At 38.8% G+C, this 26,664-nt stretch overlaps 1 protein-coding gene across 10 annotated transcripts in view; it reads left to right on the forward strand.

Moving 5' to 3' along the window:
- Positions 1–26,664, forward strand: part of tenm3 (teneurin transmembrane protein 3) — a 500,548-nt gene that overhangs the window by 301,335 nt on the left and 172,549 nt on the right. Inside the window, exons 1-2 of one of the 10 annotated variants that reach the window (XM_069529753.1) lie at positions 11,869–12,454; positions 21,130–21,200. The exons of 7 other annotated variants lie outside the window; for them this stretch is intronic. The gene's annotated coding sequence lies outside the window, so the exon portion shown is untranslated. Of the gene's footprint in view, positions 1–11,868; positions 12,455–21,129; positions 21,201–26,664 lie in introns of those variants that run through there. 2 more of the 10 variants (XM_069529751.1, XM_069529752.1) reach the window with 2 other exon arrangements.

Raw genomic sequence — 26,664 nt, forward strand, 5'->3', positions numbered from 1 at the left:
TCACATGTTTAGGACACATTAACGTCAGTTGAAAATAGTTCATCAATTTCACTTGATTATCCACAAGAGGAAAGTTGTCAATCAACCACAGGAAGCACAAAACTAGCCTCAGTAACTGAATCTTTATCCAAGGGGAGCAGTCTAAACTCTCTGTACAAAGGACGAGTATGTCACTCAATGTGACTCAAGCCTTCCATACGTCTTTTGACGAGTTTGTTAAGCAGACCAGGCCATCTGACACCAGATCATGATTTTAAACTCCATAACCACAGTGCTCCCTCTCTAAGACAGGGGTTCCTCCACCCAGAATAACAAGTTATTCTCTCCACTTCATGGTAATTCAAACATCAATCAGACCTTGTGATGCAAACACACTCAATCCAGACCTAAGCTGTCAGATCCCCAACTAAACAACTAGACAATTAATTCCCTGAGCATGTTCACCTGCAAACAAGTAACCCCCCGTTTTCTGTGTTATCCTGGTTTTGACGAAAAACACAATGCATGATATCTTACAGCTCAATTTAACTTCTGGCTGCTGAACTCACACTCAGTCATCACACTCTGGGAAGTCAGGCTGCTACATAGTTCGACCTCCTGCCAAATTTCTCAGGGGGAGCAATTGTTACGATGACGGCTAAGGTTCCCTGATTAATGTGTAAATACATGAATCTGTGTCGCTCCACTCACTTTAACACTGAGTCCTGCTGCTCACGTCTCTTCTCGTTCTGTACTGAGCACAAAATGTTGACAAGTCATTTTTCATGATGTTTAAATGAGCCTCATAAACTCTGGAGTGAATCAAACAGACACTGAGTTACTTCATGTCCTGATCAGGTCCTGATAACTAGTGATGAGTGATTATTAGTTAAAGTGAGAGCAGGTCAGAGGGGAGGAGGAAACACAAACTCCAGCTCGGTACAAACCAATAAGTAAAAGACAAGCCATAATATTTATGGTCAATATTATCCGTGTCGGACACTCCCCTCCCTCTCATCATTGAATTGTTATTGTTTTTTCCTCAAAGCGATCATCACAAGCGATCTCTCATATTTTTGTTGTACTGACAAATACAAATCAATATTCGATATAAAAGGTTATCAGAGGCCAAACCTAGAAGTTTCAGTGCTGCAAAAAGAGAAGTAATATAGTGCATGTTAAAGCACCCCATCAAATGGACTCCTGAGAGGTTCAGTTCCAAAGCATTGCGACTGCAGTGTAGCTGTAATGGTGTTGTGTAATGTACAGTATATAATAAGGTATTTAATTAGAGGTACAGAAGCCACACTAACACACACACACACACACACACCATGTTTATATGCCAGTATCCATGTTTCATATATGACACTCTCCTAAAACCTGAATAAGGCTTAAACAACAGTGTGTAGAATTTAGTTATATTGAGTGTTGAAGTATGTTGCAGCTGAACACCCCTCATCTCACCCTTCCCTTCCAAACATGAAAAAAAAACTGTGGTAGACATGGCGGCCTCCGTAGAGAGGGTCCCCTCCATGTAAATATAGAGTATTTAAATATAAAGGGCCTTTTCTGGGGTAAAGAAAACTACAATTCAAACAATTTAGATGAAGTGAACTAGTGAAAACATCATAAGGATTATTCTACATTAAATTTCTGCCAATAGATCTCTTTCACCTAAATCTTACTACACACTGGACCTTTAACAAGGTTTTTGACACGTGAAAATGTTGATTAAATGTAGTAACAACGCAGCTGATACAATGTGAGCACTAAATAAATCTGGCCACATGCTGGGTATTTCTGGTTTTGACTGGAGAATATAAGATACAATACAGTGGATGCATATCAATTGACAGGACCCTGATCTTTCTATCCATCATAGATATTTGTATGGCAGATCGTCACCACTGTGATTATATCAACATCCAAATGTGACCTCAGAAAGGCCTCAGTGGTTTCTGTTTTAAAGATTAAGTAACTTGCCATGGTGTTCCTTTCAAGGTGTAAATGAATCAGCCACTGAGCAGAAACGGTAGGGATCTGAAGTCAATAGATGTTGATGACCTTGGTAATTAATGTATATTATCATGCATATTGCTAAGAAGCCTTAAAGAATCTCACTGAAAGTTGCTATTGATGGAAAAGGTCAGACCTGTGTTTTTCTTTCTTTTCTTTATCTCTCTTTCTCTCAAACTGCTATTTTATGAAAGAATTCTTCCCAAAGTGTCTCTAATATTATTACCACTCCAATAGTTATGGAAATCACAGCAGTCTGTTGAAGACATGGCCTTTTCTGAAGGACCCCAAGGATCATGCAGTCATAATACAGTTTTTTCTCTCAATCTCAGTATTTTCTTTTTCATTCGTCAGAATTCCTCCACCTACCTGCTCACACAAGTAAGTCGCACACACTTATGCATTCACTTTCACACATAACTCAAGGACATACACATACAGTGTAGCTACAAACATATGATCACACAGTTCACCTCAACTATATAGTAGACTTGATAGAGCCATTGAGAAACCACACATGAAGTTAGGGCTAACAGATATTCAGTGTTACTACTGTTTAAAATCAATCATACATACATACAGACTTACCAGCCTGCATATCCCAAAGTAAACTGCCTTATGATGAGGTTCTAATAACAACAGAGTGGAAAGGTTCACCTGGCTCTATCCCAGTAAACCTTTTGCTTCAGTATGCTGACAGCAGAGCTTCTACATCTGCAGGATTTATCAGGGCAATATGACAAATCAGCGTTCTATAATATCCTCAAAAATGCTTGTATGCTTTGACGAGGATTTTCCCTGGGTGAATATGGTTTGTTGTTACTTTTTGGCCATGATAATCAGATGTTTTAAAGTTCTATCTTTTCTACATTATATACAGTAATATATATATATATATATATCAATTGTAAAGGACGATCTATCAAGCATTTTTACATGTTGATTAATAAATAAGTCCCTGCACCATTACAGAATCCATATTAAGATAGAAATAGGATTAGATTCAAGTGTACAGTATTGGGTAATTGGAATTCTTGTGCCAAAATAAAATATTTCTTATGTTATGAGTAGAGATCTCAAAAGTGGGTCATGGTCTCTGTTTTTGGTTGGTCCTCCTATAACAAGAAAGCATCCTAATGAGTTTAAGTCCATGAGAGAAGAAAAATGTATTCCATTTCTGTCCCAGGCTGAGAAAGTTTAAAGAACCGCCACAGTAGGGGATTTTCAAGTTGCCCCCTCCTGTGATTCTTCAAATACTGCAACCGTCAAATGGCTTGGGTTTGGATTCAATACATCAAACAGAGGATAGCCCATAATTTCATTTAAATATTAGAGGGAATTCTATCCTGTTCTTACTGTCCTCATTGCTGTAGGCCTTAAATGGAGGGTCATGACTAAAGAAATGGGCCACAGGCTTATTTGTAGTCAATTCAAGTCAAATCTTTATTTATAAAGCCTAGTATCACAAATCACAAATGTTTGCTCCAAGAAGATTAACAATCAGCGCCCCCTCAGTTCTTTGGCCCTTGAACCAGACAAGGAAAAGCTCCCCACACAGACTTTAATGGGAAAAAAGTGGAAGAACAATACAGTGTTCAAAATATGAAAACTGCACTGGCTCTCAGCATGACTGGTGTGTTTTTCCAACTCTGGCTCCCAGGCTGGCAAAGTACATGCACTACTACTATAGAGTATGTTTTAAAACCCCACTGACACTAGATTATCATTAAATAGAGACCCCGGACAGAGACATATACAGCATTCAGGTTTATGTAAATTCACACACGTTTAATTCCCTGCAAATGTGATGCAAAGAAGCAATGCTAATTGTATTTGTACAGCCCTTATTCACAAATCACTATTAGTCTCATAGGGCTTAACAATGTGGTTGATATAAGGGACACAGAACTTTAAGTTGCAGCTGAAGACAAGGGGCCTCATACAAGAACAATTTGTATGAACAGATGTGTTCTTAATTGGCTAAGTGGTTCAAGTGAATTAGGAGAATTTCACCTATTCTCAAACTTTCTTTCAGGTATGAACAAAATTTCAAGGTGGTCCAGACCTGTTGTAGGAGTCACAGAAAAATGAGACTACTGTAATTCAAATAAGGTATTTCACTAATGGATTGTATAATATTGAAGGAATTTTAAATTAATATATACATTACACCTCATAAATATGTTGACATTATTCTGACCAACCCTGCAAATCTAAATAATAATTCTAAGTATTTTCGTGTAGCTGCTAAATGTCGTGGCTTGGTGGCCATAGGAGCACACAAATCCTGATGTACAATTGATGCAGTCGGCATCTTAGGGCATGAAGATGGTTGGTTTGACAATGTCAGTTGTTAATTGTCACCATGGAAGCTATTCTCTGATCATTTATCTGAAACTCACTTCTTTCTCAACGTGAATGATGTCATGCTTTAGTCGCTGGAAGTGCTTATATAACAATATCTCTGAACATGTCACGCTGTTTTACTCTCTTTTCCTTGGATGAACACTTCCCCGTTCAAAGGGTGAACAGAGTGGAGACTTATATTGTATAGTTGGGGAGTTCATTATGGTAATTTGCTGTCCTTGTGCAGGTTTACTTGAATATGAATCAGTGGCATTCATAATGTTTATGCATGTCATTCACACACAGAATATATCATGTCATGTACAAATGATCTTAGTACAACTGAAGAAGTACATTTATGAGCAATTGCTTTCCTTTTTTGAGCATCTTTCTGGCTGCATCCACTTTGTCTTACAACCAAAGATTCTAGAGCACTACTTTGCTCACATTAAGAAGCTTTTTGATTGTTCATTGGGGGACCTAGGTTTGGTTTTGCATATTGTCATTAGCTTGTCTATACAGAAAAGTTTGAAAGAAAAAAAGAGATACCAAGGCATAGTGATTTGTTCTGAATATAAACTACTGCATATGAACTGCTGCATGGGGCAAAATAGCACAGTACAGCTGTCAGATCCCAACAAAGTACACGCTGAAGAAAATGAGGAGCAAATGGTTAATGCACTGAAATAATAATCAAAGCTGTAAGCAGCGTTGAATGTGCACGTGGGGGGTACAGGCAGGACGCTGGTCAACACAGCTGTGTGGCCTCGCTACCATTGGACTCTGTGCAAATGAGTTAGATGCCATTTCTTGCTTGTTTGCATGGCATGATTGCACATTGAGTGCACATTGTGTGTGTAATTCTTGACTGGGCCATGAAAACACATTTAAATTCACTAACCTTACCCTCAACCAAGGTGTTAATGAACTGACTGCTTTGCTTTGACCTATTTCTCATCTTTTAAATCTGTAATCAGAGTGTAATTATGCTGTTGTAGCAGAGGGCTTTCTCAACTACAAACCCATATTTGAATTGTGGATCATGTATAACAACAGTATTGTAAAAGGTTCTGTGTTTATATACCCTTTCAGGTCCAAATGGCTGCTTTGAAAAAGGTGCAAAAAGCAACATTTCTTTCAGAAACCCTCAAAGTGTTGTCTCAACTGTCACTCAACCTGTACTTTGCACCCAGCTCCTAAAAAGTACAAACAACTAAATATCATCTGAATACGGACTGTGATATTCAAATCGTGATGGATTGTTGTTAACGCCCCAGAGTGTAATATTTACAATATCATATATTTCTGTTGGGCAGTAAACTGACATATTCTACTTATTTTAATTGTCTTGTTTTAATATGTAAATGGTTTATTTTATTTGACAGTCATTGAGATTTAAATGAATATTTCTTGGTAGATATTTAAAAGAGGTCAGCATAGAAACAATTAATTAACAATTAATCCAAAAAAACGATTAACAGAATATTTATGTAGACACAATATTAAGTTGTGATGCAACAAAAACATTCAGGAATATGCTGGGTTTTGTAGAATTAACAACCTGACAACCCAGCTATGATGAAGATTTCTTCAGATTGACTTTGCAATCAATGACCACACTTTTAAAATTATAAAATCAATGTGAAGCTAAATGTGAAACATTACAAAACAATAATACACCTCACTGTTAATTTCAGAAAGACTTCAAATGAAAACCATCATCCTTTCTGTAATTTAGGGATGAATAAGGTCTATTGAATAAGTGCTATTCAGTTTCTCTAATGACATTATGACAATACAAGTTACTGTTATGTGAGGTTTTTGCTTTCCATCAGTTTAATTTAAAAGTTTTATCTTTCCAGAAGTGAATTTTAGCCCAATACGCACACTGTCATTACTGAATCAAATGTTATCAATTGGCAATGATTCTCAAACTAGCAGTTTGTCTCCATTGAGATTTATTCTAGAAAAATTCAGTTTCTGTATCTATATTATAGTCAGAATGAGTCCCAAAGGCTTTTAAAATGACAATGACCTGAAAAAGATGTTGCGTCTGTTTGGGCAGATTTGGAGATGCTTTGTCTGTAATGAAACAGTTTTATTGATCCTGATGTAGTAATGTGCTGTGTAAAGAAGTAGTGTAATTGCCATAATAACGACAGTACATCTGACAACCTAAATCTAGTGCTCGAGGAGATGAACTGCCTTGAAGAACAATAAGCTGTGTGTGTGCACGGCCATATGTGCATATAGCTGTGTTTGTGTGTGTGTGTGTGTGTGTGTGTGTGTGAATGGCTCTATCTTTCAGCCTCCAACCCCTTTTTATTTTCCATGTTAAAGTGCCCAGTCAGCAGGACTTGGTGTGGATCCACCAGCTTGTTAGTTTTCTCCACAGACACCACGGACTATATATAAAAGGACAGACACACACACTCTCCCCAAAAGGCAAAGCCAGAGTACTTGGACTGTAACTGGTCTTTACTGACACCTCTATTTTCTTCTACTCTGTTAGATTTTCAGACCGAAAAATAGAAAAAAGGAATCTTTGTTGGTTGGTTTGTTTAGATTTCTTTCTTTTTTCATACATTTAAATTCTTTTGTATGTCTAGTGCCATTTTAACCACTAGCAGGAAGGCCCCGGGCCACTGTATAATATTGCAGTGAGCAAGTAAATATGCCAATATATTACATTTTAAAGTGATATGGCCCCTGGATCTACCTTTGAAATATTAATAGATATTTTTATTTATTGAATATATACTATTCACACTGATCACGTTGTACCTCTTTTACAAATCAGATAATTAAATAATGAGACAAATTAACACAGCAGACTCTCTCCATCTCTCTTCCACCATTCAAGATGGTGACATTAATACACAATTTACAGTCCTACTGAAGTTCCAATGTGATCAATGTTCTCAATGTTCTCAATCAGAATTACTCTAACAGTAGTAAAACAGGTGTCGTACTCTTAACTACTTGTATCTGCAGTACTGTACTGTACTGTACTGTTGCTATAGAATACAAACATTATTATCCAACACAAAAAATAAACAACAATAAACAACAGTTTTTTTACGAAATCTGAAAATATGCAGCAGTCTGCAATTTACTTATGACATATCTGACATTATGACATAAGAGTATCAAGGAAAAATATTGAAGAAATATAATTATATCTTCATTATGGCATTAACCTTTTAATGACACATACGGTATTTATTAATACACTTCTTAATACACTCAACTAAAAAATAACTGGTAAAACGCACGTTAACAGCGAGTGAAAAAAATGTATTTATGTATAAAATAGAAAAAAGGTGTGCATCACAAATTCAGTTTTTAATTGGATCTGTACCAAATTGACACACTTGGAAATATTAACCCTCTAAATGTGCCTGCTTTGTTTTGCATCAAGATTTGTGCATCATTCCCTGACTATCAACAAACACTAAGAAAAATCCCCTAAATTGAAAACGAAGAAAGAGAAAAAATTCCAGAATCCACCTCTAAATCGTCATCTATGCCAGATTTCAATATGTCCTTCGCAGGTACGCGCTCCATTATCAAGTTGGTGTTCAATTAAGTAGTTTTATGTAATCCTTGCTAACAAATCAACACTAAAAAGAACTGCACACCATTGCTGAAACTGTGAATGAAAGAAAATAATTCTAGAAAAGTGTATATCTACATTTTGATCTGGTGATAGGATTGATCAACCTCCTGCAACCTTTTCTCCAATGATCAATTTTCACCCTGCAAAATAAGGGGATATCCTTGGTAGCTTATATTCAGCTAACAAGCCCAACCTTTTCTTTTACATGGAACCTCACGTGGACGCACACGGCACCAGATGACCATTACCTCATATATTCACCTGAGCTATAATCAATAGAGAACTTACAATATAAATAACATGCATATGAAACAATAATTGAAAAGCATAAATATCAATAGACAGCACAGGAGGTTGTTGAACTGTGTTTTTTGATATTCATGATTTTCAAAAAACAGGGTTGAGTCTCTCTGCTCATGCAGAGTATAAAACATGAATAGACTTTTCATGATGTAGGGATTATGTTGGCTACAACTTGAATGCACACAGAATAAAATTGTGTCTGTATGAGCATAAAAACACATACCGGTAAAATGCATTTGGATCAAAATGGACAGGGAAGTGAGAACAGATCTTTTGTGTGGAATAAGAAAAACAGAACGAAAGACCTCAATGAATAAAAAAGAGCAAAGCACACCAGTCGGCTAAGATAACACATTCAAACACCCCTTCAAGGAAGATCACGTGGCACTTAATGTGTTTCCACTTTTTGTGTGTAAGTACAAAGGTACATGGGAACGTGTACTGAAAGAGAGACATCACAGAGTGATCTCAAAAGTATTTTCAGAGCTATATGTTTGTCCATTTTCCTGTAAGTGGAACACTCAATCAAATCACACGACTTGACACTGTGGACTGCGTATAGTGTGTGTGTGTGTGAGAGAGAGAGAGAGAGAGATTTGGCATTTAGTGGCAGACTTTGCCACAAAATTCCCTGGGGTATTTTTCATGACTGACAAGGCTCGATGGATAGCATGTTATATAGCATGGTATATGTGTGCATGTGATCTGGGTGAAAAACCATGTCCCTGTTGTTAAGACATGGGGACATCCTCTCTGCCTGGGGAGGGAGAGCGAGAAAGACAGAGCTCAGTGAAAATCAGACACACGGAGTTGCTACGTGGTTCTGACCTCACAGTCCAAGATGTGGAAGCATCTGTGTGTCACAAAAGAAAGTGGGTGAGTTTACTGTTAGGGTTATGGTTTAATGTATATATGTATATGTATTACCCTTAGCCTCACCACACACACTCACACACACACACACACACACACACACACACACACACTGACAGTGACACAGAGAGAATTTCCGCTTGACTACACACCTGTCCTTTCACTCTGTGGTACACAGCACACAGCCTGACCACAAGCCATGTTCTCTCTCTCTCCCTCTCTCCCTCTGTGTGTGTGTGTGTGTTTCAAAGGACCTCATCATTTACACACACAGCACCTCATAGACCAAAAGTCCTGTACAACAGCCTCACGCCCTCATTGTTTCTCTTTTTTTAATTATTATTTTGAGGTTTATTTTATTGATAATCTGTGCTTGTCTGTACTGTGCTTTATTTCTCTCTCACACGCTTGATCGCTTGCTCCCTGCTCTTCATTCTTACTTTCTTCATCTCCCCTTCATCCCCAGGGCACTCTCTCTTTTGCCCCATAGGAGGAATACATCTGCATGATTTTCCTTCTGAAATGTCCCCAGATATTGTGTGTCAGTAAATCAGATTGGGGCATGTCAGTGGTTGTCTGTGTTTGCATGTGGACACTTGTGTGTGTGTGTGTATGCATGGGTCAATGTGAGTTTATCAGAAACTGATAATGACACACACACACACACACACACACACATTGTGGTTTTTATTTATTTACTTTGGGAAAAGACTTTTTCTTTTACTTTCCATAAGCATTTTATATTTTCACCCCAGTCAGTTAATCTGTTGGTTGATTTGTAAGAAAGATTATGCAAAAAGTATAGGTCGGATTATCATGAAAATTAGTGGAAGGATGCAGTATGTGTCAAAAAAATAAAACATTTAGTTTGAATTTAAAAAAGTTTTTTTTCTCTCACTTCCTATGTCATTGTGACATAGGATGTATTTTATCATTTTCCTTTTTTTCTGAAAAAACAATTCATGGATCTTGATTTTTTTTAAATTAGGCATAATTAGGGAACTGATATTTATGTGCGTGCAATTTGCTGCAGATCCAAATAAAAATCCGGATGTAGTGAATTAAAATATGATTTCATAAGGGGACTGTTGAGCCTTGTCGTGCAGAGTCTTGTCGTGTAGTGCCCTTCATGTAGGTAATTATATTAATATTTTTATCATTATAATCTTTCTGTTTGCTGTTGATTAGTGCCATGGTGGCTATGAAATGTGAGTGAAAGATGTGTGATGGCTTCTCACAGGCTTCAGGTTTAAGTCAAACAAATCCATAGAAATTGCACAATCTGTCAGTGTCCCCATGTTCTGAACGTCGCAGACTTGAACCTAAATGCCTTGTCTTGTGCAGGCTGTCGTATTCTGTAATGTATATATGTTCCAAGGCTGGTAGGAGAGTGTTGCTGTCAGGCAAAGTGTAGGTCAACTGTCATGGGTTATTCCTTCACTCTCTTTCTTTGGCAGAATCTATGAATACAATTTCTGTACAGGCACACTAATAACCCTTTAAGGTTGTTATTTAGACCAGTGTGTAAGTAAGCAGGAAATGTGTTAAATAGGCTGCTTATGTAATCCAAAATATATGGAGGCATGGCGACACTTTTCTCATGCTTTCAGTTTTACCTGATGAGGAGCAGGCTGAGATGACAAAGAAGCATAAGTGCCTCTACCAGGCACCATTTGATTACTCAGTTGGATCAGTAATGCTGATGATGTCACAGGTTCTTTTCTAGCCTCTAAATCAGAGACGTTTGGTTAAACTACGGATCTTGTTTTAGTTCAGAGGTTGTGTTTAAGTCTGGTTGGGGAGAAATGGAGACACCTCACCGATTGGTTCTTATCAGTCGCAACTCGACGACAACTCGACGGTGAATGCAAAGTGCTGCCATCACTTACTGTCAGTAATTTTCATCTCACCATTGGTCCGAGACGAGAAATCCCCAGTATTTTCTCTAACTAAGCAATCAACTGCAAATAGATTATCTGCTACCTGTTTACTGACACACACAGTGAATGTGAATGGTCTTGTGAGATGGGTTTTCATGTGTGTCAGTATGGATGGAATTATCTCTGATGCACTTTAAAATGAAAACGTTGAACCTTAAAGTACAGACACTTCAAAATCATGTTTCGATTATGTTCTGATTGATGAGTGAGTGCTGCTCCAGAACCTATTTTTCCCACAGAACAATGAATATACATGCGTTATGCCTTTTTTTTTTCAAAGCAGATTTACAATTACTTTCGATGCTCGTGATTTGCCCTTGGGCTAGGCGGTGACCTATGAACAGCTCAAGGGGTATCTCTTCATAGATGTTTGTACTAATATTCCATTACATGTATGTAATTTATGTGTGTGTGCGTGTGCCTGCTTGCGGGGTTTCTGTGTGTATGGTTGTATGAAAAATGTGTAAATGTTGTGCGCGTGTAGGCCTCTTTATGCATAATATTACACAAAGACAACATCACGACTGTTTCATTGATTAAGAGTATTTCTTTTCTCAGCCTACATTTTATTATGTGTGTGTGAATTACAATGTGCATGTGCTGCTCGCCTGCCGTCTCCTGTCACAGTCAGGGCAAACAGTTCAAAAACACTCTGACCCTCCACCACCCCACACACACACACACACACACACACACACACACACACACACACACACACACACACACACCAGTAGGGACGTCAGGATTGGACGCAGCAGGGGATCCCCAGCATTCCGCTTCTGCCTCGCTTGGCGTATCGGCAGCACATCCTCTCTCGCCGGCTCACACTTCACTTGAGGAGGGCAGCAGTAACAGAGGACACGCGTGTCTCTGTGCCTGTGGCGCCTGGACAGCGCAGAGAGAGGGAGCTCGGGAGAGAGGTGGTCCGCCACCACAGTGACTTCTCCTTGAGACAAAGCGACACTTTGGAGCAGCTCGCCGAGAGAGAGGAGCGTGTCATCACTTCATCATCGCACCGCGCGTGCTGCTGACAGCCGCGCGCACCGCGCTGCCTCTGTTGTTGTTCCGCGCGCGCCCCTTTATTTTTTGACAGAAAAGATCAAAACAACCTGAAAAAAGATCAAAGCGTTTCCTTTTTTTCCTGCTTCAACAGTTGAGCTCGGTGGGAATTAACTGATTGCGACGCGTGTAAATTGAAAAGGACGGTGCGTCACTATCATGAGGCGAATGCGCTTTTATTCTTTTGCGTAATTTGCAAGATTCAATCACAAAGAGTGAACTTGACGCTGAACAAGTAGCAGAAGTTTTCTTGGGAAAACCAGAAGAAGAGCAACGGGCGCATGGCAGCGAGGATCCGCCGCAGCACCACGAACAGGTAGGACACAAGCCGAGCAGCCAACACGACAGAGAACCGGCAGGAGTACCGCAGGACACGCGCTGCTCCCCCGCGCTGCTCCCCCGCGCTTCACTGTCCACCACAGGTGCGGGTCTGCGCCTCCAGCCCGACAGGTCGTATCTATGAACACATTACTGGGACTTTTCGAAGGTTCTTGTTTGCTTCCGCCGCCGTGAAGAACGAGACGAGCGGTGGACGTGTTCGAAAAGTTCTTTAGATTTAAACCCACTTCAGAATCCACCATGTAACTGTTTCAAATGTGCAATCTGAATTCACTGTCGCGATCAAGCGTCCCGTGTCAAATACAAATCAGAGCTTTGTCTGCGTAGTACTTCATGTTTAGTATCTGGGCGGAAACTTGGGTCCTAATGCGTGTTGCTGTCTAATTGACTTGTCAGATTGTCGAGACTGGGTCTCTGGTCTAATAATAATGAAGGCGATCGTTTCAGTGTGTGGGGGGGGGGACATGTAAAGGTCACTCACAAGAGGAGCTTCAATTCACACTGATCTGAGCTGAAGGAAACAATAATGAAACATGGGGGTCTGCGGATTCTGACAAGGTTCGCATGTGCACATATTTAGAAAATTGTATTGTATATTGTGAAAAACTGCTTCACTCTACACTTTCCATTTTGATAGAATTAATTTCCACACTGTCAACGGGGTGATGGTGATTGTATGAATCGAATTTAGAAGTGGAGGGATCTGTAGTACAGGTAGGACTTTTAATTATAAACTGTCATCTGCCTGCGCACTGTAAAACCAGAACGCAACTGTTCCTCCTCTGCATAGTCCACCGGCATATAGACAGATTATTACCAGCGTGTGTGTGTGTGTGTGTGTGTGTGTGTGTGTGTGAGAGAGAGAGAGAGTTGGAAAGGGGAATGTATTACCATCTTGCTATGAAGTATTTCTCAAGATAGTGAAGGAGCAGGTGTCTCTCTCCTTGTACTTCATCTCTTCCCGTCTCTTATATTTTTTTTATATTTCTAGTGGCAGCGGCAGCTCACTGTAGTCTCTTTAATTCCCATCATGTAAAATGTACAATAGATATTTTTACAATCCAGTATTTGTAATTGTGTGCTTTTATTTTCTAGCTTTTTATAAACACACAGTCCTTCTTCTCTATGGATTTGAAAGTACAGAATGAATGTCCTTGTTTTCTTTGACAGCATTTGATGGCCGGTACTAACAGCAGCTTTGTTCCACTGCATTATTTTACTTTGGGATGGATAGATACGGTCCTCAAGTTGCATTTCATGGAGTCACTTTTGTAAAGAAGCTGGAGCTTAGTTACTGTACAGCAATCGTGTGGATGTTGCAGCAAACGTGTAAAGTGTGTTAATTTGAGTGAAATATCCAAGTACAAAAGTTATTTTCTTTTTTATTCAAAGGAATCTTCCTTTTGATCCTCGCTACTCGTGTCATCGATAGAATTAAACTTATAAAACACACTCATCATGAGAAAGTTGATAAAAGGGCAGTTGTGTGGAGGCAGGTGCAAGTGTTCTATATTGTGCGATCAATGTAAACTCATTTTAAGTGCATTTAACATATATCCAGAGGTTATTGTCGAGCAAGGCACTATATTGATCTAATAGCAATATAATATTGATACTATATTAACATGCACGTGTTGTCTTTTCCTTGAAGTGGCTGCATTACCCCCCTAAGTTGATAGTTATTGGTCCCTGAAGTACAGAAACTGTTTTTAATCTGTACCATGATCTAGTTGTCCCACACAGAAGAGTCATTTATTACAGCCAACAGGCTGCAGTGGCAGACAAATGACTGTACACCACTGTACATTTCACAGATGTCTCACGCAGCCCCCTCGCTACACACAAGAAGAAGTGAGCAGGTGTAATACTGCTTGATAAAGACAGAACTGAAAACTGTTTTTCTTGAAACAATAGAAGTTGATAGTCTCTGGTTCAATAGAACAGATTGCACACAGGTAGGCATCTGTGTATAGGTTATGTTTAAAGGATACTAAATACAGTATGCAGTATATATATTATGTTACACTTATATTCATGTATTCAACTCATCGCTGAGACGTTGTGAAGTTGCATTCACACAAAAAAGACACAGGAAGTGGAGTTATACGGTGACACCTGAGGTGAGGAAGTACATGTATATTCAGCAGCAGCAGAAGCAGAGAGGGAGGGAAGGAAGCGAAAAAAAAAAAAGAGAATCAAAAGAGAGTTTGTTTAATTACTAAGAATCAGAATAAAATCTAGCGCGTGAAGCTCCTAACATGAGAATATTTCTTTCGATTTTTTTTCTTGCTTGTTAGAATGGCATTTGTCTCAGTATATTTAAGCGTGCAGGCGTGGTTGTTTTTAGGAAGATGTGGGAAGTGATGACTTAATGATATTGCATGAAAAAACTTAAGTTCCTCCTGCAAAACTACTTTAATTATGCACTCCTTTTTTAGGCAGCCATAAAATCAAGAGCATCATTTTTACCTGAATTATTATGGTTAATATTTGATGCTTTGTTTGACAGTTGACTTGAAATACTGCACGTTAAAACTTTGCTGTGGCACTCATATTAGAAGAATTTGCACCACTATCAAGGGTATTCACGTAATTCGGTTTGGTGCATCTCTCCAGCTGCAAACACTTTTCAACTCGATTCCATCTGTGTTTTTGTTACAAATGGAAATATAGTAAATGTTTATTTAACTGTAATTTGTTTTACTGGTTGATCACCAGTTGATAAATGAATATAGTGCCTCTAGACTGACCACATAGATCTACAAAATATCTAAATCTGACATTTCTGTAAATCAGGAGGTCATTGAAAGTCAGTGTGTGTAACTGTATCAGGTTCAAAATCTCTTGATATGTCTTGGCCTTATAGCAGCAGAGAAAGATCTAATGGTCTGTGGATATATATCTCCTTACAGTAAGGTGCGGCTATGTGTTAACATTACATTGTGTTGTAATAATCCACAGATTAGATGTGAGTCTTCACCTGAGGTACAAACATGTAATTGTAATTGTGTGAGTGAACTTGTCCGCTGTGTGTGTGTGTGTGTGTGTGTGTGTGTGTGTGTGTGTAATCATTGAAAATACACACACACACAAACACACTCACCTATTTGTGCGCCTGTTGTATGCTTGTGCCTGATGTGTGCTTGTGTGTGTGTGTGTGTGTGTGTGTATTTTCAATGATTACCATGAGAGCCCTCAAACTGAAGATTTATCCGCATAGTGTGTGTGTTTGTGCATGGGTGTATTATCCAGGGAGTGCTCAGACTGAAGATCCAGCTGATGAAAGCTACCTGGAGCTTCATAAATGGATCCTTTGTCGAACGATGGAGCCTGCGTGCGGGGCTTCAGGGCTTTCCACAATTATATAGAGGAGCTCGGCAGTGGGAAAAAGGTAGCCAGCTAAGGGGGTCTGAGGCATGTGAAAACTTTGGCCATAAAAAAGTCTAAATTTGTGGCCACTGGATCAAAATAATGCCACTATTCAATCATATACACTTATCTTTATTTTAATGACTTATCTTCTGTATGTAGTGAATTATTGTCCAGAAGAATTTGGCTTCACCCAAATAGTCTGAAAATAACTATTCACAACTATTTGCGACTGATCCAAATTAGTGATCAGTGCATCTGCACTCTGTTTTCCTACCTGCTCTATAAAACAAAAACTCTGATTCATGTTGCAGATAAACGTCAATATTCTACATGTCATTTAACATGGCATCAGTCCTAAACCAAACAACACAACATATGTGTCAAAGCCTTCAGGGAAAATGTAGCCTCATTGTGACTGAGGTTGCATTTTTTAGAGAGATGTTTTAGGTCTCAAAAAACACCCCACTTACACCACATCCAGTTAGATTCTGTTTCTCATAACAAGAGCGGGAGAAGGTGTAAGTTCGTCCTCATCACTTGGTGCTGAATCTGTAAATCAGGTTGGTCCGGACCAAGCTTCTTTATCCTCTTTTTTTCTTGTTGGGGTGGTTTTGAAAATAAATCACCAGATTTGTCGCAGTTCCACCTGAAGCCGGTCAGCTCGCATGCGGCGGAAGTAACTGGCGGATGTACCTGAGATGGCGTCGAGGGTCAGCCAATCACATTCGATGAAAAAACATAAATTAGTACCTATTGGCTGTAAATAAAAGTACAGGCTGCAGAGAGCTGCGTCCGGTGAAAAATCTGCATCAACCAATTAAAGAGCAGGTCCAGTGGTTGCCAAGACTATCAGGACCCCCATTCTTCGCCATTTGGCTGGCGGCCCACTCTAGGAAGTATATGTATTTAGACAGAAATGAACCAAACACAATTTGAAAACAACTTATACTTAATGCTCACAGGCGCTTACGATTTACCAGGAGCATTGTGTGAGTAATCTATTATTATCTTATTAAATTATGTTCACCAGTTTTTATTTCTATAAATTGTATATTATTTAATTAAATTGATAGAAATTGTATTATTCATAAATAATTATTTGTTTTTATTTATCTATTTTTATTGAAGTTTTTTGTCTCAGGATGCTTGAGGGGGCAGCGCTCCAGAGCGCCGTATTAACCAGCTGCCACTGGTGGTGAGTTGATAATGAGTGAATTAAAATTTTTCCAGTGAACAATCCCCTTAAGGAGGCGTGTGATGCCCTTACATCTTGTGAAGACGCTCACCAGATGAACAAATTTGGGGAAATTAAAATAGACCCTTAAACGTGTTAAAAGTTAAGAAATACAGTGAGAAAAACCTCTGACAAACACGTGAACACATCACAATGATATTTCTGCAAGGCCAGCCAGCCAGCAACAAAATATGGGTCTGTTGCCACCCTAGTGGTCTCTTACTGGTTGACTGGTTAGTTCTACACACACACACACACACCACCATCACCACCACCAACATGCAGTGTGTTTCAGCACATTAGTTGTATGTGTCTCTTGCTGGATGGTTGGTTATATTAAAAGCTGGCTCATTGGTGCTCAGCCACTCGTAAAGATGAGTGTGTATATGCTGGTTCACAGTAGTGTGTGTGTGTGTGTGTGTGTGTGTGTGTCAGTGAAATCTTCAACTGGAACATGGTAGGCCATACACCCCTTTTAAACAGAGATGACACTATATTGCCATGAAGAAGACTCCTCAGTATATATATATTAGTTTACACTGATCCAAATGAGGATGTGCATATTACAGCAAGAAGAGGAACAGCAATGACTTAAGCATTTGTACCTGTTATATGGAGGTGGAATAAAGTTATAACATTCCTGCCTTGAACAGGCTATGTAAAAGGTGATATAAATCACATAGTTTGACATGAATAATACATTTTTCAACTTGTATCACCTTTGCACTCTGCAGTCACGTTTTGCCTTCATTATTTGTCCATGTCTTTTCTCACTGTTTGATTGCTCTAATTTGAAGACGGGACGCACCGTGTTGCTTCAATCTTTAAGAGCTTATTTCAGTTAAACAAGGATTCTTCCTTTTGATTGAATAAAATCCACCATGTGCACAAAACATCCAGACAGATTAGAACGTTATATAATGTTAGGAAATGTATTTGATTATCCAACAATATAGGCAATAACAAAGTGTTAAATCTAAAGTGAATGTAATACCTATTATCATATATTTTTATGATAGACACATTATATTGGATATTTCATTATTTGTGTAATTTTTACAAAAGATTTCCTAATGGCAAAATGTCCTGCCCTCTCCCCTTTCAGCCCATTATGTGCTCCCTGTCTCTTCAGCATGCAAACTTAACAAGATGTAGCCAGTTACCCAGAGTAGCAAAGAGCTCATTCAGACCCGCATATCGACATCTGTCCCGAGTGGTCTGATCACAAGTGGACAATGCTAAGTACATGTGTGAACACACCCAAACGCACCCTCAATGCATCGTGAGATCAGATCCCTCCGACCACATACGGATGTGGTCTAAGATGCATGTGGCCTCACACCTTAGAGAATTGAGTCTGGAGTTTACCCAGTTTGCCTTTCACACATGCACAATGCAGCGGAAGGTTCACTGCATGGACGCATTCACAACAGCAACAAATCCTCAGGCGAGAGGTGAAGCAGCTGGCTGGAGCAGACCGGACAGGAAGTGACGTATTAACTCTGTTGTGGGGATCACGTGATCATTTTTACAGCACCCTGACCTCCGTCGACGGCTCTTATCACCACAAACTCCCTTGACATCTTCGTCAGTGTCTTCTATGTGTGTCACCACTTTATCACTATCTATCTCTCTATCTATAGATTTGATAGATTGATAAATAGGTAGATAACAAACACACATTAATGCACTGAGAACAAACACTTCTGCATAGTAAGACTAGATAAAAACATCATTTTGTGTTTGTAAGCAAAGTGAGACCTGACCTGATCCGGTCACAGGGGAAACGTTCAGGACACATTTCAATGGCAGGTGTGAACAGACGAACATAGCAGCCCCATGTCAGGATTTAGTTTTCTTGCACCAGCTGCAGGTTTGGTTCCAACCAGTCTGTCCAATCAAAGAAAGGATGAAATGCCAAGAAAGTGTGTTATAAACAACCATCAGACTCAAATTATACAAGATGCTTTTTCCCTTGACACACCATATGGCAACGAATTGTGACGTTGGAAGGAGACAAACAGCTGCTGTTATATCTTAACATCTGCAAAAACATCTGCCAAAACATGGAGCCAATTTACACAGTGGAGAGAAGGTAGTAACAAGTAACAAGAGTAGCAAGTTATTACTAACGACATATATCCTCATGTGGATATGAAATTACCTCTATCAGGATACAAGGTTTTGGTAATAATGGCATATTATCAGGATGATATTCCATGTCATTTTGCTGGATTTTGTTTTATGGGTGTTGGTGATGTTGGAAAGTGGATGACAATCCCTAATGCAGTGCTTTCCTCAAGGGCTGGGTGTCGGCCAAATAGCTGCTACTCTTTAAAAGTCCAGCCTGCTCCTTTATTAGGCTCAAACAGTGACCAGAGGGTAACAAATGGAGCTTTATTAGGTGCAAGCTCGCTTTGGCTTTTAATTTTAATTCCCTGTTTGATATGTATAATTAGCCATATTAAAATAAGAGGCTTCATTTTGATCCACTCTCATTCGTCCTGATTCTCCGTCCTCTCCCATTAGGGCAGGGCTGCATATGCATGCACATAAACGCACACGGACACACGCAGACTGAGCAGAGCAACGATGCTTTGGTGGACTGTACCATTCAATTCAACATATGGACATGTTTTAATTTTCTGGCTCTCATCTTATAACGAAATGTTAATCTACGAAGCTTGATATCGACTCACTGAATTAACCTGGGGTTGTTCTATCCATTTACGAGTGCGTTCTTGTGCGTTCGTGTTGAATTTAGTGACATCTAGTGATGAAGTTGCATGTTGCAGCTGAAAACACCAGTGGTAGCCTTCATCATAAAAACTCAAAATGTGTTTAGTTTGTCCAGTCTCGACGACAGTAAAAAACATGGTGGCCTCCGTAGAGAGGACCCGCTCAAGATGTAAATATAAAGTATTTAAATACAAAAGGCTAATTATAGGGTAAAGAAAACAACAATATGTACACCTTAGATGAAACATGACTAGGATTATTTTATTATTTATTTTATATATTCAATTTCTGCCAATAGATCCATTTCACCTAAATCTTACACTGAACCTTTAAAGTTAAAGTTTTGGCCTCTTGAACTTGATATCTAAAGTCTGGAATATCTTCGACATGGACTCGAAGATTTCAAAAACTCATGCCAGTAATTCTAGTTTTGTATAATTAATTATAATCATTATCAATTATTTTTTTGTCATTCTTTCCCCAGTTTATTTCCTTTTTCTTTTACAGTGAAATCTCTCAAGTATTGAACAAAAAATGCTACACTTTGTTTGTATTGGGCTACAAATAATGATGGAAGAGTTTCACAACATTGCATTTATGTAACATAGGAACCTTCCATGAAATGTAAAATTATTTATTAACAAATCTTTACAGTAGGTTAGAATTTAAAACAAGTTACTGAAATATGTAAAAAAAAAAAAAAACTATATCTCTATCTATCTATAACCTCAACCATTGGCTCTTTCTGACAATTTGCTTTATACATGTGAGAAAACTGCAGGGACTCACCAAGAATTTCTCTTCTAAAGTAACTTGCATTTTCCAATACTTTAAAGGTGCAGTGTGTAAGATTTAGGTGAAAGGGATCTATTGGCAGAAATTTAATGTAGAATAATCCTCATGATGTTTTCACTAGTTCATTTCATCTAAATTGTAAGAATTGTAGTTTTCTTTACCCAGAAAAGTCCCTTTATATTTAAATACTTTATACTTACATTGAGGGGACCCTCTCTACGGAGGCCGCCATGTTTTTTACATTAGTCCAAATTGAACAAACTAAAAACCTTTTGAGTTTTTATGAAAACTGAAGTCTACCACAGGTTCTTTTTCATGTTAGGAAGGAGAGGGTGAGGTGAGGGGTGTTCAGCTGCACGATGCAATTTCAACACTAGATATCACTAAATTCTACACACTGTACCTATAAGTTAAAGATCAATTACTTAGCTTAGAAGAGAAAAATATTTTTCATATCAGAGATTGTCACTCCCTTCAGCAAATTTCTTACCAACATGTTTGTTTGTTTTTAGCGCTGTGCACTGCTGAACAACACTGATGCTTCAGTGTAAGGCTCCCCTCTGCAAAACACCTGCCAGCACAGGTAATGATGTATGACAGCACACATGCAGACAGATAAAAACACAGGCTATGTCTGCTGCAAGGGTTGGTAAGGAGCTATGGTTAGGCCAGTGTGTTTACATGAGTGTGCATGCGTGCAGTGGTGCACACACAGCCCACATGGACCAGAGAACAACTGGCTGAGTTTAGTCTTAAGACCGTATTGGCACTTATTTGTTGCACAGGGACTTGGTAGAACTCCCAGAAATAGTGTTTTAAGCCATAGACACCCAACACAAAGAGCTAGAGCACATTGTTCAATTCTCATTTCATTCATGCTTTACTTTGGCAGCAGGCCAAAAACTAGAGCTTATCACTACTGTCTGGACTCACAGAGCTCCTAAAAGAAAGAGGGGGATGTCTATAATATTGTGTTGGTTTTATTTATATATTTTGCAGTAGTAGTACACTCTTGTGGAGGTGTATGTGCAATGTGTAAATGAGAAAAAACAGATGTTCTTCCTGAACAATTTAACCTTAGTATAAAAAGTTCACAAAACATTTTCCTAGCAGTGTTGTGGTGTCAAGTTTCCCTATGGCAAAGTTTTGGTGCATTGGTGTTTTTTCCCCTTCCCACCACCACTACTCCTGGGGATTGGACGTTATGCAACTATTTACCCTTCTTCATCTTGGAGAATTAGTTTGTTAAATTCCAGATTACCTTGCGATGCATATCGCAGGTCATCCTGTATAGTTTTTACCTATAGTTTCAGCTTTTTGTGAGGAGGAAACAATTGTCAGTGTCAGTGAATGTAATGTTTACTGCAAAAAGCTTCAGCCTTGCAAAAGGGACTGACCATACATGCCACACCATATTATGTGTGAGAAACTTTGGCAAAGACAAAAATTTGCATTTGTGTTAGGATTGTATGGCTGTGGGTGATTATTATCTAAGTTTGAATATATCCTAGAAAAATATCCATATCTGAAAAAATTGCCCTTACCATTCCCAGAATGCAATCTACATAAGTCATTAATTTTAATATGAAATAATAGAGCTGGTGAGGAAACTGGTAACAAAGCATATTATTGAGGAAACAGCAGTTAATGGACTATTGTGCTGCGTTTTGTTGATGAAAGCTACACCATTCGAGAAACACTCCTGACAATCTCAAATGTCAGACGCAAGTGATGCAACATTCTCACACAGAGAACTTTTTAGTTCAGAACTTTAAAGAGACAAAATACAAAATCACAATGGGGCCTCACTAATATCAGTGGGTTTCAAAGACTCTTTCATGTTGAGCTGGACAGAGGACTCCCATATGTTCAGTGCATCAACCACCAACTTTTCTTGGTTGTTGTTTGTGCCATGTCCTCAGAGAGGGCTTTTAAGGATTGATTCAGTATCTGTAATGTCCTCTACAGGTTTACCAGAAAGCCCAGTATTAGGGAACTCACTGAAGTGTATACTTGAAGAGTCCTTTCATGCTATATCTGAAATAGTTTCCCCTTTCCCCTTACAACATGGGATGTGACATACTACAGGGAATGCTGGGTCTAGATATAAAAGGTGGTATGTAATCACAGCATTAGCCTTCATGCTGTTGTGACATTATCCATTCTTTAGCCACTTTATAGAATTCTAGACAGTCGTCAAGCTTGTTAACACCGGTACACAGTGTGTTAGGGCCCGCCACACACTGAGGAAATGTTTATGGAGTTGTGGAGTGTGCAAAGCAGCCAGAGGCTACTGACTGCTGCAACAGTAAGAGAAGGTGCACTGTCGACAGAAACTTGGATGTTTTGTTTAGGAGAGATCAAGAACACAAGAAAACCAGATTTCAGCTGGGCTGATGCAGTTCATGGGGAAATGCTGCACTGCTTCGGAGAGTGAAACCTTGCATTTATTGAATGTACTGCTTTACTTAGCACAATGAACTATGCTCATTGACGCAAAGTTCAGTGTCACTTGACACCTCATTCACAAGCACAAAGCTAATTTTATTCAACTTGCTTTGGAAAAGGACCTGACCAAAAAATGCACGACAGAGAATTAAGACAGTTTACTGACCAGATTCCACTCCATCAACAGTTTTATGTTCAGTCTTATGTTCAGAGCCACTTCTATAAAGCCACAGTTGTTTTGCTGATTTGTTGCACTTGGTTGTGATACTTAGTCTGTTTCATCTTGCCAATATTAAGTAATAGATATGTAAGAGACAGAATAAAACCTCTCCTGAGCTGGCTGCACAGTGTTATGGTCCTCCTGGTTTGGTGTGTGTTGTCAGTCATGCTTATACAGCTCTCACTGTGTCATTTCTTTGTGACTTTAATTGAGATCAGTGCACTAATAACTGACTGAATTCTGAGAGGCTGTGTGTTTGTGTGTGTTTGTGTTTTCCATACTGGTCAATTCTTTCCAGATTTCAAAAGAAAGGATCACAAGCGCAATAAAAGACTTTAGTTTCAAGGTGAATTAATCGTCCCCTTGTTATTTATGAAACAGCAGCACAAACCATAAAATAGGCAGCTGAGATTTCAACTATTCCCTTTACTTGAGGCTCTTTTCCTTTTTAGTACGTTTCAGATTTGATTGAATTCCTAAAGGTTGACCGCTACCCCCTAATCCACTTTTCTCTCTCCTTACTTCCTGATTTGGGCCCCTGAGGTTTGCCCTGCGGTGGCGTAAAAGTCAATCAAGTGGCTTTAACTGTAGGGAGGTGGTTCCAGTGGGACCATAAAACCACTACAATGGCCAGGAAATATTAGAGGAAAAAAGGAAGACTTCTCTTGTTAGGTATTAATCACCACCCTCTTTCTGTCTCACTCACTTCTTACATGTACTTTGTGTCATGCAAATACAAATGCTCTTCAGCTCTTGTGTAGTTACTCTGGATGCTGTGTTCCAGTCGTTTTCCAAGGGGCATGAGTGATGAATATGATCTCATCCATCCATTTCTATTGTTCTGTTAAGATGAATGTATGTACATTCTATTTCTCTCTCTAAATAAATAAAGAGGTTAAAGTATGGGCAGGATGTCAAGTTCTATCAACCAGTTCCTGTCTTTACAAAAGTAACTGAAACGGAAGCTAGATCAGTGAATCACAGAGGGACACACCCACATGGCCGTCTTATTAAAGGGGAAGGCTGGGCCGGTAACACTGACAAGCTATCATCAAGTTAGACAGACAAACCATGGCATTTCTCCTCACTCCAATAAAACCAAAATATGACCACATTTTGGGGTGGCTTCGGCTCAGGGGGTAGAGCGGGTCATCCTCTAATCCCTGGGTTGGCGGTTCGATCACAGTCTTCCCTGTTCCGCATGCGGATGTGTCCTTGGGCAAGATCCTGAACCCCAAATTGCTCCAGATGGCTGTGGCTTTCTCGTAGATAATGTGCTGCCCATAGATGCACTGTGTGTGAATGGAATTCTTAGAAGAGCTGCGCTGCATGTTTATGGTGCTGTAAAAAGCAGGAGGGTAGAAGGAAAGGGTTTGTATTTGTTGAAATGAAATACAATACTAGAAAAACATACCCATGGTAATATTATAACTAATGTAAATCACATTGCCCTGACTGCGTGTGTGGTCCTGAACTTGATTGTGTTTGATGCCACATGGATTCATACCGTTGTTCAGTTCCTTTAACACACGTGTTTTATTAGAGAATAAAAACCCATTGAAGCCCACAGCAATCAAAGCCCCCTGTTAATTAGAATCCAGCTAGTTATTAGCAAGGTCTTGTTAATATATTGTTGATGTAATTGCATAGTTAATTGCTAATTAGGCGGCTAATTGTTAATTGCATTGGTTGAACTTGTAATTGATGTGTGGTGATGTTGTTGATACAGTAGTGAAGTGTGGAGAAGATTTTACTGTGTGTGTCTTTTTTTTGCTGATTCCTGACATTGTTTTCAGTTACAACATTTCAATTGTTTGTCATTGCAGGTTGAATTCATTGGCTATATAATATAGTGCAGGATCAAATTTGCCTGTTGAGACCAGTTTGATCATTTCATATTTTCTGAAAAACCATTTATGTCCATGCTGCATCACAAACTGCATTACAATAGGTCAACGCGCTGTCCTTTGTTGTGTAGATTCTGTTGTGTAGCTCTTGGCCTTGGTTGCCATGGTAAGAGTGCACCCTGTATAATACAGTTAGTACAGACACACACACACACACACACACACACACACACACACACACACTACAAAGTTGTTTCTGTGTTGGCACATACAGTAGCTCCTGAGAAATAGAGGGAGGGAGATAGTTAACTGAATTCATCAGACTTACAGTAGAATGGCAAGGGAGAGAGCTGTATTTTTGAGACAGTTAAGTGAAAAACTTTAAATCATTTAAATGATTTAAAAATCATTTAAATCAAATATGATTGCAGTAGCAGGAACGCAAGTAGGATGTCTGTTACCATAGGAACTTGGCTATAGAGGTCAATGTTTGGCTCTCCAACCTTATTTCATATTGATTTACAATGTATATGATTGAAGTTATATATAGTTTGTATATGTAGATAGATATATATACAGTATATATATATCGATTGAATATATAGACTGAACTTACATATATATAAATATTATACTGTATATATATTTTATTTTATATCACACAACGGAGCGTCGGAATGGATTAAAATATATTGTCGAAGACAAAACAACATGAATACAGGTACAACATGATTAACAATAGACTAGTATTATTTTAAAATGATTATTAGTTGTATTATTATAATAATTGCTTTTTGTGGGTTGCGTGGTGTTGAGTGTACAATCTTGAATACTTAATTGAATTAAAAACAGTATTGTTATGTGTGCATCAAGCCCATTGCTGATAATGTCAAAGTGGCATTTAATTATTTATAATTAAGCAGGCCAGGTTCCAACACGCAATGACTCAGGGCCTGTTGCCATGCTGTATTTTATTCTAAAAAACTGAACCTGTGTGTTTTTTTAAAGCTTTAAAGCCTTTGAGTCTCTATTCTGAGCGTTCTAATTTCTGAACTTTCAGCCTCTGGTGTCTTGCATGAAGCTAATTTTCAGGCAATCACTCAGATGGGTGAGACTCGTCACCTGGTAACCAAGAATAATGAAAAGAATGCTCTGGTCTTTTTGTCTACACCAAGCTGAATGATGTACCAGACACTTTCAGAACAAAGACTTTGTGGGTTTTCTGAATGTTGCTGGCGAGTATTGTGCTTTTGTTTTTTTTGACAAAGAAATAAAACCTTTGTGCAGCACTTTTTTGATGAAGCACTGCGATGAAGCACTTCACAGAGCCCACCAGCTCTTTTCTGTGAGAGGTAAATGCATCTGAAATTAGTGAGGGTACACTCATAGCTACAGTGCAGGCTGGTTACAATTAGGATCAGGATCTGTTTTATTAGCCAAATATACAAGCATACAGAAAGTGTCTTGGTGTTCGCGTCACAAATATAGCATAGTAGAATGAGAATTAAAAACAGTGAGGCAATGATTAATAA

This window comes from Paralichthys olivaceus, chromosome 8, assembly GCF_024713975.1.
Source record: "Paralichthys olivaceus isolate ysfri-2021 chromosome 8, ASM2471397v2, whole genome shotgun sequence".
NCBI lineage: Eukaryota > Metazoa > Chordata > Actinopteri > Pleuronectiformes > Paralichthyidae > Paralichthys > Paralichthys olivaceus.